Source organism: Podarcis melisellensis (genome assembly GCF_964234715.1).
Source record: "Podarcis melisellensis genome assembly, chromosome: 8".
NCBI classification, from domain to species: domain Eukaryota; kingdom Metazoa; phylum Chordata; class Lepidosauria; order Squamata; family Lacertidae; genus Podarcis; species Podarcis melisellensis.
Genome location: NC_138540.1, coordinates 42134817 through 42145350, shown reverse-complemented (window position 1 = coordinate 42145350; position 10534 = coordinate 42134817). Strand labels below are relative to the sequence as shown.

Sequence of the window (10534 nt, the reverse complement as noted above, 5' to 3'; positions counted from 1 at the left end):
GCCTTTGAATCAAGTTCAGGACAGTAAAAGTGCTCAAATGACTCAGTGCGCAAGCGCAACAAAGTTCTGTCTTCCGCCCCATCTCTAGGTTAGGTCGTCTGATTGGCTGCTAACCCTTCTAAGGGCGGTCCCCGCCCTCCGACTACTTCTCTGGAGCTTAACCATGCGCCGCCACACCCCTTTCTTTTTTTTTCTTAATCTCTCGCTGCCCGGGGCGCCTCTGCGCATGCGCTTCCACAAACCCTTCACACTCTCTCTTTAGCCGTCTCGTCGCCGCCGCCGCCGACGGCGCGCTCGAATGACGTCACGCCATGGCCGCCTTGCTCCGACGCCGCCAGTAGAGGCCCTGTCTCGCGCCCTGCCGCTTCTCGGAGCCGCTTTCCCTCCCTCCTCGTCCCCTTCCCGTCCGGTCAGGTGAGGAGAGATGGGCCCGGCTTCCAGGCCCGGAAGTGGGCGGAGGGTCGTAAGGGAGCTGGGCTGAGGCGCCCTGGAATTGGGGGGGGGCGCCTCCCTCACCTCCACTGCTCGCTCTCTGGGTCTTCGGAGGGCGGGGTGGTAGGCCTCTTCCCCAGCCCTGAACGGGGATGACGTTATTGGGGAGGGGGGAGGCTGTGAATTCCCCCCCCCGGAGGGCTGGTTCAGGGTGGCGGGGTGTCAAAGGAGTGACCTCCAGGGCATCCCACAAGGAGGCGGGAAAAGGGGAGGTCGGCGTTGCTCTGTGGGGATGAAGGTGGCTTCGAGCAGAGGGGTAAGAGGGACGTTCCGTGTTAACAGTTGAAGCGGTCTGAGCATCAGGCAACCTAGCCCAGCCCTGTTCTGCCTGGAAGCATCTCTCTGAAGTTTGAGGCTGCTCCCATGCTGCATGAGGTGGTTCGTACTGCCGGTAAAATATGGGATTGCTACATCCAGAGCCCCCCCCCCCGTGATGTTTGGACTCCCACTCCTATTATCCCTGATCATTGATCATGTTAGCTGGGCCTGGTGGGAGTTGAGAACATCATGTTGGCTACCCTTGTGAATGTTAAGCTTCCTTAAGATGCGTTGGATCATTGACCCAGACACACTGCTGTTGTCATCTCAACAGTTCTCCATGTTCCCAGGTACACAGAGGCCTTTCCTAGCAGTCTTACTAGTGATCCTTTTGATGGAGATGCTGGGGATTTAACCTGTGACCTTTTGCAAGCAAAGTAGGTGGTCTGCAACTGAGCTGTGGGTGCTTCTGATAAACCTGTGCAACCTAGCTGCTGTCTTTTCTAACCAGAAATGAATTTGAGAGCTTCAGTATGTGCTTTACCACAGAGTGATGGTGAACATCTAAAACATGGGTAGCCAATGTGGTTTCTTCCAAATATTTTTTGGTTCCATTTCCTTTTAGCACCTGGCAGCATAGCCAAATAGCAGGGATAATGAGACTTGTAGTTCACCAACATCTGGGAGGGCACCATGTTGATTTTATCCCTGCCCTATAAGAGTTGAGTTGGATGACTGCTCCACCAAGCCCAGTCTCATTCCTGTCATTGGCAGTTTCAAGCAGAGAACTCTCTCCTTGACATGAGATAGTACATTGGAACTTCAGCATGCAATGCACTGAGTTATGGCCTCTGGGATTGGTGGTGGTGGTGGTAAATTGAGGAGGGTATAGTGAAAGGTTGATGGCTGCTCCTGCTTTGAAGGGTGTATTGGGACATACTGAGTATTCAATGAATGGAGAGCAAATTGTGATGACAAGTGCCAATGTGGGTTCCTCATTAGCTGGCTACAGGTTCTTTTCTGGATGGATTTGACAGGGGCCAATGCTGCAGATACGGTATGTCAGGCAACAGCTCAGATGGGAAATGACTGAGTAGGTTGACACTGATTCTGCTGGGAGTCTTAAGAACATGGATTTGGTTACTGAAAAGAGAGTGGGAAAAGAGGGTGAGACGGAGATATTAACTTATCTGCGGACAGCACAGAGATAGGAGGTGCTCTGAAGTTCAAGTAGAAATTCAAAGGGGAGGTTTAACTGAAATGAAGATTTGAGGTTCATGCAAAGGATGCCTGATCAAGTTAAATTTTGCATGAATGAACATGAAGTTATCATTGGTTTCTCTTATAAAGGGAGAAGGTGGGAACACACATCCCCTGACTGCATAATGGTAGTGGCGCTCTCCCTGTGGAACGCCCTCCCTTCAGATGTTAAGGAGATAAAGAACTACATAACTTTTAGATGACATCTGAAGGCAGCCCTGTATCAGCAAGTTTTTAATGTTTGATGTTTTACTATGTTATATATACCGTAACTTGTAAGCCACTCAGAATGGCTGGGTAAACCCAGCCAGATGGATTGGGGATACATTGCGGGACGCAGGTGGCGCTGTGGGTTAAAGCCTCAGCGCCTAGGACTTGCCGATCGAAAGGTCGGCGGTTCGAATCCCTGTGGCAGGGTGCGCTCCCACTGCTCGGTCCCAGCGCCTGCCAACCTAGCAGTTCGAAAGCACCTCCGGGTGCAAGTAGATAAATAGGGACCGCTTACCAGCGGGAAGGTAAACGGCGTTTCCGTGTGCGGCTCTGGCTCGCCAGATGCAGCTTTGTCACGCTGGCCACGTGACCCGGAAGTGTCTCCGGACAGCGCTGGCCCCTGGCCTCTTGAGTGAGATGGGCGCACAACCCCAGAGTCTGTCAAGACTGGCCCGTACGGGCAGGGGTACCTTTACCTTTACCTTTAATAAAATTATTGTTATTATTTCATTAATTAAATGAAGAAATTAGGTGTTGCTTTGTATGGATGGAGATATTGAAAGGCTTGATGGATTGCTTGAAGTGAGGAAAGATAATACAATGGGGTCTTAATTTAAGATGCGAAAGCTCAAAATTAGGGAGCAGAAAGAAGTGTGAGTGCTGAAGAAGGGATAGGGTGTAGGAAAGATGAAAGATCAATACCTTTGTTAGTCCCGTCTTAGCTGGTGAAGACTCTGCATGTATTCCTAAAAGGCCTGGTAGCTCCTGGATATCTCAAAGATAAGCTCTGTTAATAGGGAGCTCTTCGGTGCCTTGGGAAGAATAACTAGGATTTGTTGTTGATACTTAGCATTTTCAGAGTACTTTGTCTTCAAATAACCAATCTTGTCATCCTTATAAGAAGTTTAGAGGGTAAATTAGTATTATCAACATACTGCAGATAAGGAAAGAGGCTGATGCTGAGAGAGAATGGCTTGCCTACAGCTGCCTTGCAGGTGCATAGCAGAGGCAAAATTCAAAACTTTACTCTCTTTTTGGGCCATTGCATTATATCACCTCCCTTGTGGTTGCCAGTGGAGGAGGATCTTTTAAAAAAACTCCTGACAAGTTGTTAAGCATTGTGGATTAGTGAGAGCTAAGTAAAGCCAAGATAAATCATGTTTAACCACACATCAGCCCTCTGCATTTTGAGGAAATGTGTTTTCAAAAGGTAGCATGCTCCTTCTAGGCTCTTAATGACACTTCTCCATCTTAGCTTCATTTTCTCCTGGCATTGCATAGATATGTGGTATAAGATCCCATTGTATTATGTGGATCTATGTATAAGGAGCCGGTAAGTCTTATTGTTTTCAAGCACCTATGGCTAGAGCAACAGACTTTGTGATAGATGCCCATTCGTTACCAGGCTGTTAAGAACAGTACTGCTAAAGGTGGGTTGTTGTTGGTAGTATTTATTTGCTGGTTTTAAGCTTAAAACGTCAGAAAACAGTTTACATAAAATGACCATAAATAAAAATAATCAAATGCAGCAGCAGAAAGAAAGTCTAAGGCAGAAAAAAAAATTAAACATACTAACAGCACAGTCCTCTACAGGTCTGTACAAAAGTAAGCCCCATTGAGTTCAACAGGGTTTGCTCCTAGGTAAATGGGAATATGATTGCAACCTAAAATACACTAAAAGCATGGGCTTTAGTTCTTCTAAACAAATTACTCTCAATGTATAAGTGCCAATTGCATTTTGTCCCTGTAACTGGACAGGAATAGAGTGGGTATGACATTTGTCAAACAAAATACTCTGCGAACTGCAAACCCAGTATTATTTCAGTCCCAGATCACCAAAGCCCCATCTGGCATGAGACTAGATGTTGCTCACCCTTCCTCTCTAAACCATTTCATAGTCAGTACCATGGATAGGTAGCATTAGGTAGATTTCACAGTGATCAATCTACGTTCTCAACAGTGGCCAAGTATTTTCATTTTTTTATTCTACTTTTGTCCTATCCTTTGAACCTCAAGGCAGTATACCTAGTTCTCCCCTCCCTGTGCTATTCTCCCCACAACCCTGTGAGGTAGGTTAAATTGAGATAACATTAATCTGAGATAGGCTAGCCTAAGGTCTTCCAGTGAGCTTCATGGCTGAATGATGATTTAAACCTACATCTCCATGGCCCTAGTTAGCTACTAATCACTACACCATGCTTAAATTAGATGGAGGTTCTTCTGGAATTCTTTGTAAAAGTAACAGATCATGAATTGATTTTCTCAGAGCGAGCTTTAGTAATACTCATTATGTGATCAATAACATAACAGAATTTCCTTCATTCTTGGCCAGCACTGGATAAAAATTCAAGGCACCTAGGAATTTGATGCTGGCACCTGGGAATATGCTGAAGGCCAGTTTCTTTTTTAAAAATTGATGATTGTTATGGAAATAATTGAATGTGGCAAATACTTATTTTAAATGTTTTTGGGGTCTTATTCATTGATCACTTAACATTCCGTCTATTCCATGTTTAACCTTTAAAATGAGCACTTCATGGTTAGATTTTTCTGGGGTGAAAAGAATATTTCCTTTCCCTAAATGTTGTTCCCACAAACAGATTAAATTAAATGGAAGAAAAATGCTATTTCATCTGAGACCTAACTAGAGAAGCAAATTACCATCTTCAGGCAAAATTCCTCTGGGGAATGGTAACACAGAGACAAAGGCTAAATCTTGTTCGCTGTAAAATCCCATGTTATTCACAATAGAGAGAAACATTTCTCTTGTTAGACCTTTCAAAATCTTTGGTTATGAGTATAATAACATATGTTTGAAAATACTGGTTTTTAGCTCACCCATTTGTTTAGTTTCATTTGGCTTCTGTGGCACAAGATATTCATTCACTGTCCTCCATTCTCCAGGCTTGGTAATAGTTGTCTTTTATGCTGTGTTAGTAAGGATTGGCTGCAATTGACGTGGTATGGGGTTTCTTTTTAATGGGACAGAATGACACTTCAGATTAAAGTTAGCCGAGCCACATGACAAGGGGGTACACAAATACACACTCTCTCCTTGATTGGGAGCCATTTGACTGAGGGAGGAATAATGTCTTCCTATGCTCAAATATGTCCATCTGTTAATCAATCAGTGAAGCCCTATACGTATACCAACTCAAGATCTTCTGCCAGACTGATATGGTCATTCACAGCTTTCTACCCTGTTCATTCTTGCTTCTTATGCAATTCCCTTTCACCCAGTATTCAAAATTAGCCATGCGCCTGGTGCATTTTGCACCTGGCTACCAGCCACTTGTGACCAAGTGAAGATGACTGGGCACCAGGATGGTGCCTGCACCTGTACCACCTGAAGGTGCATTCATTGGCTCTTTCACACACTAATACGGCATTCTGTAGAATTCTGTCAGTTATATTTTATCTGCACAATTAGAACGAACTTTAGGAGCCAAAATGCTTTTTCTATGCAGCCTGAGCAGGAGTGGTGAACGGTGTTATACTTAATTGTTGTAGCTTGTCTTCACTTACACCACCCCACTGCCCTGCTCACAGTAGTGAAGAACATTCTTATGTTATGAATGGTCCATGTCACCATTAACAGAGATAGAAATAGGGCAATATATACCCTATATATATAGAGAGAGAGAGACTGTCCCTGGATCAAGTGACTTTTATTCTTTAAGTTCTCAAAGTTCTTAACCTAGCTCAAGGTTGTCATCTGAAATAGCCAGATGTCACAGTCTTTAGAGCTGTCTTACCCCAAAATGACAACTAGACCTTCTGTTTTGATGACTGTAACCTTAGTTTAAGGAACTGTTTGGTGCTTAGCTTATATATCTGAGTTTCTAACACTGCTGTCATCATGAATTTAAGAGGGGTGCTGTATAAAACATAACTATTGTTTGGAAGGTGATATTTTTTCTAGTGTTTCTGTTGCTTTGTCACAGGTACAAGGGATATTCTTGGTGTCTGCACAACTTTTATGTCACTTGAGAAGTCATTGGGCAGTGTTGCACACATGGAATTCTGTGAGCTAAATAGTCAGTGAGCAAAATACCTCCGCCTCCTTTAGTCTTGCTGATGAAATATAACTAGGCATTACCTTCCAGACTTACTAAAGTATCTCTGTCACATCCTCTCAAATCTTATTTGGTTTTTAAGCTGGCTGTTTCAGCTGGCCTTAGAATCAGTTATTCCAGCTCAAATTCCTCTGACTCTCTACATTTCTGTAAGCCTGTTAATGTCGACCTTAAAGTTTGGGTGTTTCAGATTGAAAACAAACTTCTGGGCCTGTCTTCAGCAGGGAATAATTTCTGAAGTAATTAAACCATTTTAAATCATAATTGGAAAATGGCCAGTACAACAAGCTTTTGGTCATAGATGTTTCTGATCTCTAGCCTTTAAGTGCTTTTGAAATGGCAAACTTATGGGTAGCTCTTACAAGCTACACTTTATTGCCCTGAGCCACAATTTAATAGGAGGCAATTAGTAGCATTCTTTAAGCTTCCTGATAACATTCTCTCAGTTGTCTTTGGGAGAACTATGTGAGCCTAGAAATGTTGGAAATTCAAATCTATCCCAAAATTTGATGTACAGGTATTCTCAAAGTATTAGAGTCTAGTGAATTAAACTGTGTTAAGGGCTCCTTCAGTTAATTTTACTTTTCTTTTAAATAAGTCCTGTTTTATTCCCCCATGCTAATACATATGTGCCCTGGCATATATTACACTCTTACAGCATTCTAAAGTTAAAGATCTTTAAAGTTGGGAGTTTATTACCTACGCAGACATTCTATGTGGTACTAATATAACTTTATCTTTGACACTTTGTGTCTTATGTCTACTTTTTGAATATTAGCTATTTGTTTTTGTGCCTGTATGAAGAAGGTTGACATATACAAGCCCAAATCAAGGCTAGCTGTAGAAATTTTACACCTAGTGCTGGGAGAAACACAATAATGCAAGGCAATATGGAGGAAGGTTTTTGTTCTCTAAAGCAAGTGTTGGGTATCTCTGGTCCTCCAGTTGTTGCTGGATTGTAACTCCCATCATCTCTGACCCCATCATGCTGGCTTGGGCTAACAGGAATCCAACAACATCTAGAGGACTGCAAATTAATTACCATTTCTCTAAAGAAAATGGAATGGATTAAAAAAAAACTTCCAAAAATGTACTGTTCCATAAAATGAATTAATTTGCTTTTTGAATGTACTCAGCACAAAAAAATGGGCTATTTCAAAGTTGTACATAATATTTTTTAAGTGATTGTCATTACGAAGCCTAAATATTGCATATATATTACACATAGTCTATTTATGTTTAAGGCTGAATATATGCAGAGGGTTCTAAAGAACCCAACATGCAGCTAAATCTTCCAGTCACTTTGAAAACTCAAAGTCAACCTATCTTTCCTGAAGGCTCAGTGGTTTTGCTTGTACTCAGGATATCCATGTTCACCAGTGATGGCTAGCTTGTTGCCTTCTAGATATTTTGGACTTCCAAATACCATCAGAACCATCCAGCTTAGTCAGTTGGCTGGTGGGAGTTTTAGTTCAACATCATCTGGATGGCAAAAGGTTAGGTGCTCCTGCTGTTCATGGCACACAGGTTTGGCAGTAACCAGCATCGTTGATTGGCTGTTGGCACTTGGATTGGAGTGTCATTTTTCTATCCATTACAACCTAGTAAGGAATAGGGGGCAAAACTATTGCATTCACATGTTTTCCCCCTTTCATAAAGACCTGCAAAACACTCTTAGGGTGTTCCTTCCTATTTGCCCTTTGACTTTTGTAAGACTAATTATGTCAGCGGAAGCATAAGGGGAAAGGGTTAGAAGGGCAGAAAACAACTAGGTGTTCTAGAATTTGGCAACAACCTCCAGGTTAACTACTTCTGCACATATGTAAAGGGGCAGTGGATTCTAATTAACTCCAGCTATCTGACTGTTTGTTTGATAACTCATCCCAGAACTTTAATTTCTTCCCACCCTGTGAGGTGTGATAAGAAAAGCAATACAATGAGAGCTTCAGAGGGAAAGAGAAAAGGATGGTGCTGTTGAAATAGCAATTGCAGGAAGCCTGACTGTCACTGCTTTGCCTTCAATATTGTTCTCTTCCTTAGCTAATTGGTTAGCTAATTCTCCTTTGCGGCCAAATTGTTGGCAATAGATAAATAATGGTAGAAGTGAAAGCCATGGCATTAAAATGTCAGCTTGGCCTTACATTGCTTGCTGTTCTGCATCATGCTTCTCACTCCAGCAGGCTGTTTGGGACCTACCAGTGGCTGATGTTGCACTCTTGCCTGCAGCCCACATCCCAAGCCTAGGAATACCATCACTCATCCATCCCCCAATTGTTGCCACTCTTGATTTTTGTTATATGCACCGTAGATGTACCCTTGTTCCTTCTCTCAGTGTACAACAATGCAAACGCAAAACGCTGGCTAAAAACTGTTAGTGAATATATAATCGGTTATGATGTCATTCAAAATACATGAAAAAGCCACTTCAAAATTATGAATATATCTCACAAAATATACAAGTAACTAGAAGTTGTTATATATATCAGAGTCAAACAAAGAATGAAACAAATCAGTTGAATAGCGAGGAACGCCAAGCCGTCTCTCAAAGGAAGACGTCTCTCCAAAGTTTCAAAAGGAGATATCCGGAATAGTTCAACTGTTTCAGAATAAAGTCTTCATCAGCTGGAAATGGAATATAAAGCAATGAATGACAACTAAACTGAGCAACCTGCATGTAAGTTATACAGTGGTCAACTTTATATGTCCTGTGCATTTGTGCTGTAAGCATCAGCAGCTACACTATCCAGTGAGCACTGATCCACTAGCATGATCCCAACTAGTATGAATATTTTATTGATAATTATTCGGTATGTACCTCTTTACATATTTTGTTCTACTGTGTAACTTACATGCAGGTTGCTCAGTTTTGTTTGTCATTCATTGCTTGCAGTGCCTTATATTCCATTTCCAGCTGATGAAGACTTTACAGTGGTACCTTGGGTTACAGATGCTTCAGGTTACAGACTCCGCTAACCCAGAAATAGTACCTCGGGTTAAAACTTTGCTTCAGGATGCTTCAGAACAGAAATCGTGTGGTGGTGGCGCGGCAGCAGTGGGAGGCCCCATTAGCTAAAGTGGTACCTCAGGTTAAGAACGGACCTTCAGAACAAATTAAGTTCTTAACCCAAGGTACCACTGTATTCCGAAACAGTTGAACTATTCCGGATATACTGTCCTTTTGAAACTTTGGAAAGATGTCTTCCTTTGAGACTTTGTGAGACGTCTTCCTTTGAGAGATGGCTTGGCATTCCTCACTATTCATTGATTTCTTTGATTCTTTGACTCTGATGCATATAACAACTTGTAGTTACTTATATATTTTGTGAGATGTGTTGTATAATATATACATCATTTTGAAGTGGCTTTTTCGTATATTTTGAATGACATCATAACCGATTATATATTCACTAACAGTTATTAGCCAGCGTGTTGCATTTGCATTTTTGTAGATTGTTACATTTTGCAACACAGGGGTTTGTGTTTGTCCTCCTGTCAGTGTAGCTGTGGCTGCTGCCTTATCTCTTTAAAATTCATCTGCTCAGCCTTCTCTTGTTTAGCTGAAGAGTTTGGGGCATTAAGACCACCCACAATCCTGACAAGTGTCATAATTTTGCATCCAATTTGATACCATAAGAGTTTCTGGTGAAGTGGGCTTCTGCCACTTTAAGGTGCCACCTGTCTTTAAGGTGCCACAAGATCCTCTGCGATTTTGCTGCAACAGACTAAGACTGCTGTCCCAGAATTTTTACTGTCTAGGGGTTGTAATCTGTTCTAAGTCCTAGGGATAAAAATTCAAATGAGAACTGTGTGCATACCATTGCGTCATGAATTTACATGTCTACATTCTGAGTAAGTTTAAGAGTTATACAAATCTATTGACCTCACATTAATTATCCTTGCATGTTTGGGGCTTTCAGAAAACATGTTTTTTTCTGCTGACTATGTTTAGATACGGTAGTGCTGGGGAGGAAGAAATTAGAGGAGAATAAAGGTAAGGCATGGGGAAAGAGGTTAGATGTATTGTGCAGAGGACTTGGGAAATAACTGGCTATGTCCTTTTTAAGAGTTATGTGTGCAGAACACCTGGTGCTAGGTGCCTCCCCAACCCCAGGCAAACTGCACACATTCTCCTCTATAAGGATCAGAAGCTTGTACTTGGTAAAATGCTGTGGGCCTCACCTTTCACATACACCTACTACGGTACACAAGTTACTGTCTTATATAGTCTACTCTGTGTA

The 10534-nt window shown here is 42.4% G+C and overlaps 1 protein-coding gene across 2 annotated transcripts in view; it reads left to right on the top strand.

Annotated features, from left to right (window-relative positions):
• The first annotated feature begins 255 nt into the window (after nucleotides 1-255).
• ZC3H18 (zinc finger CCCH-type containing 18) overlaps nucleotides 256-10534 on the top strand; it is a 54680-nt gene continuing 44401 nt past the window's right edge. For both annotated transcript variants that reach the window (XM_081920170.1, XM_081920169.1), the window contains exon 1: nucleotides 256-414. The gene's annotated coding sequence lies outside the window, so the exon portion shown is untranslated. The remainder of the gene's footprint in view (nucleotides 415-10534) is intronic.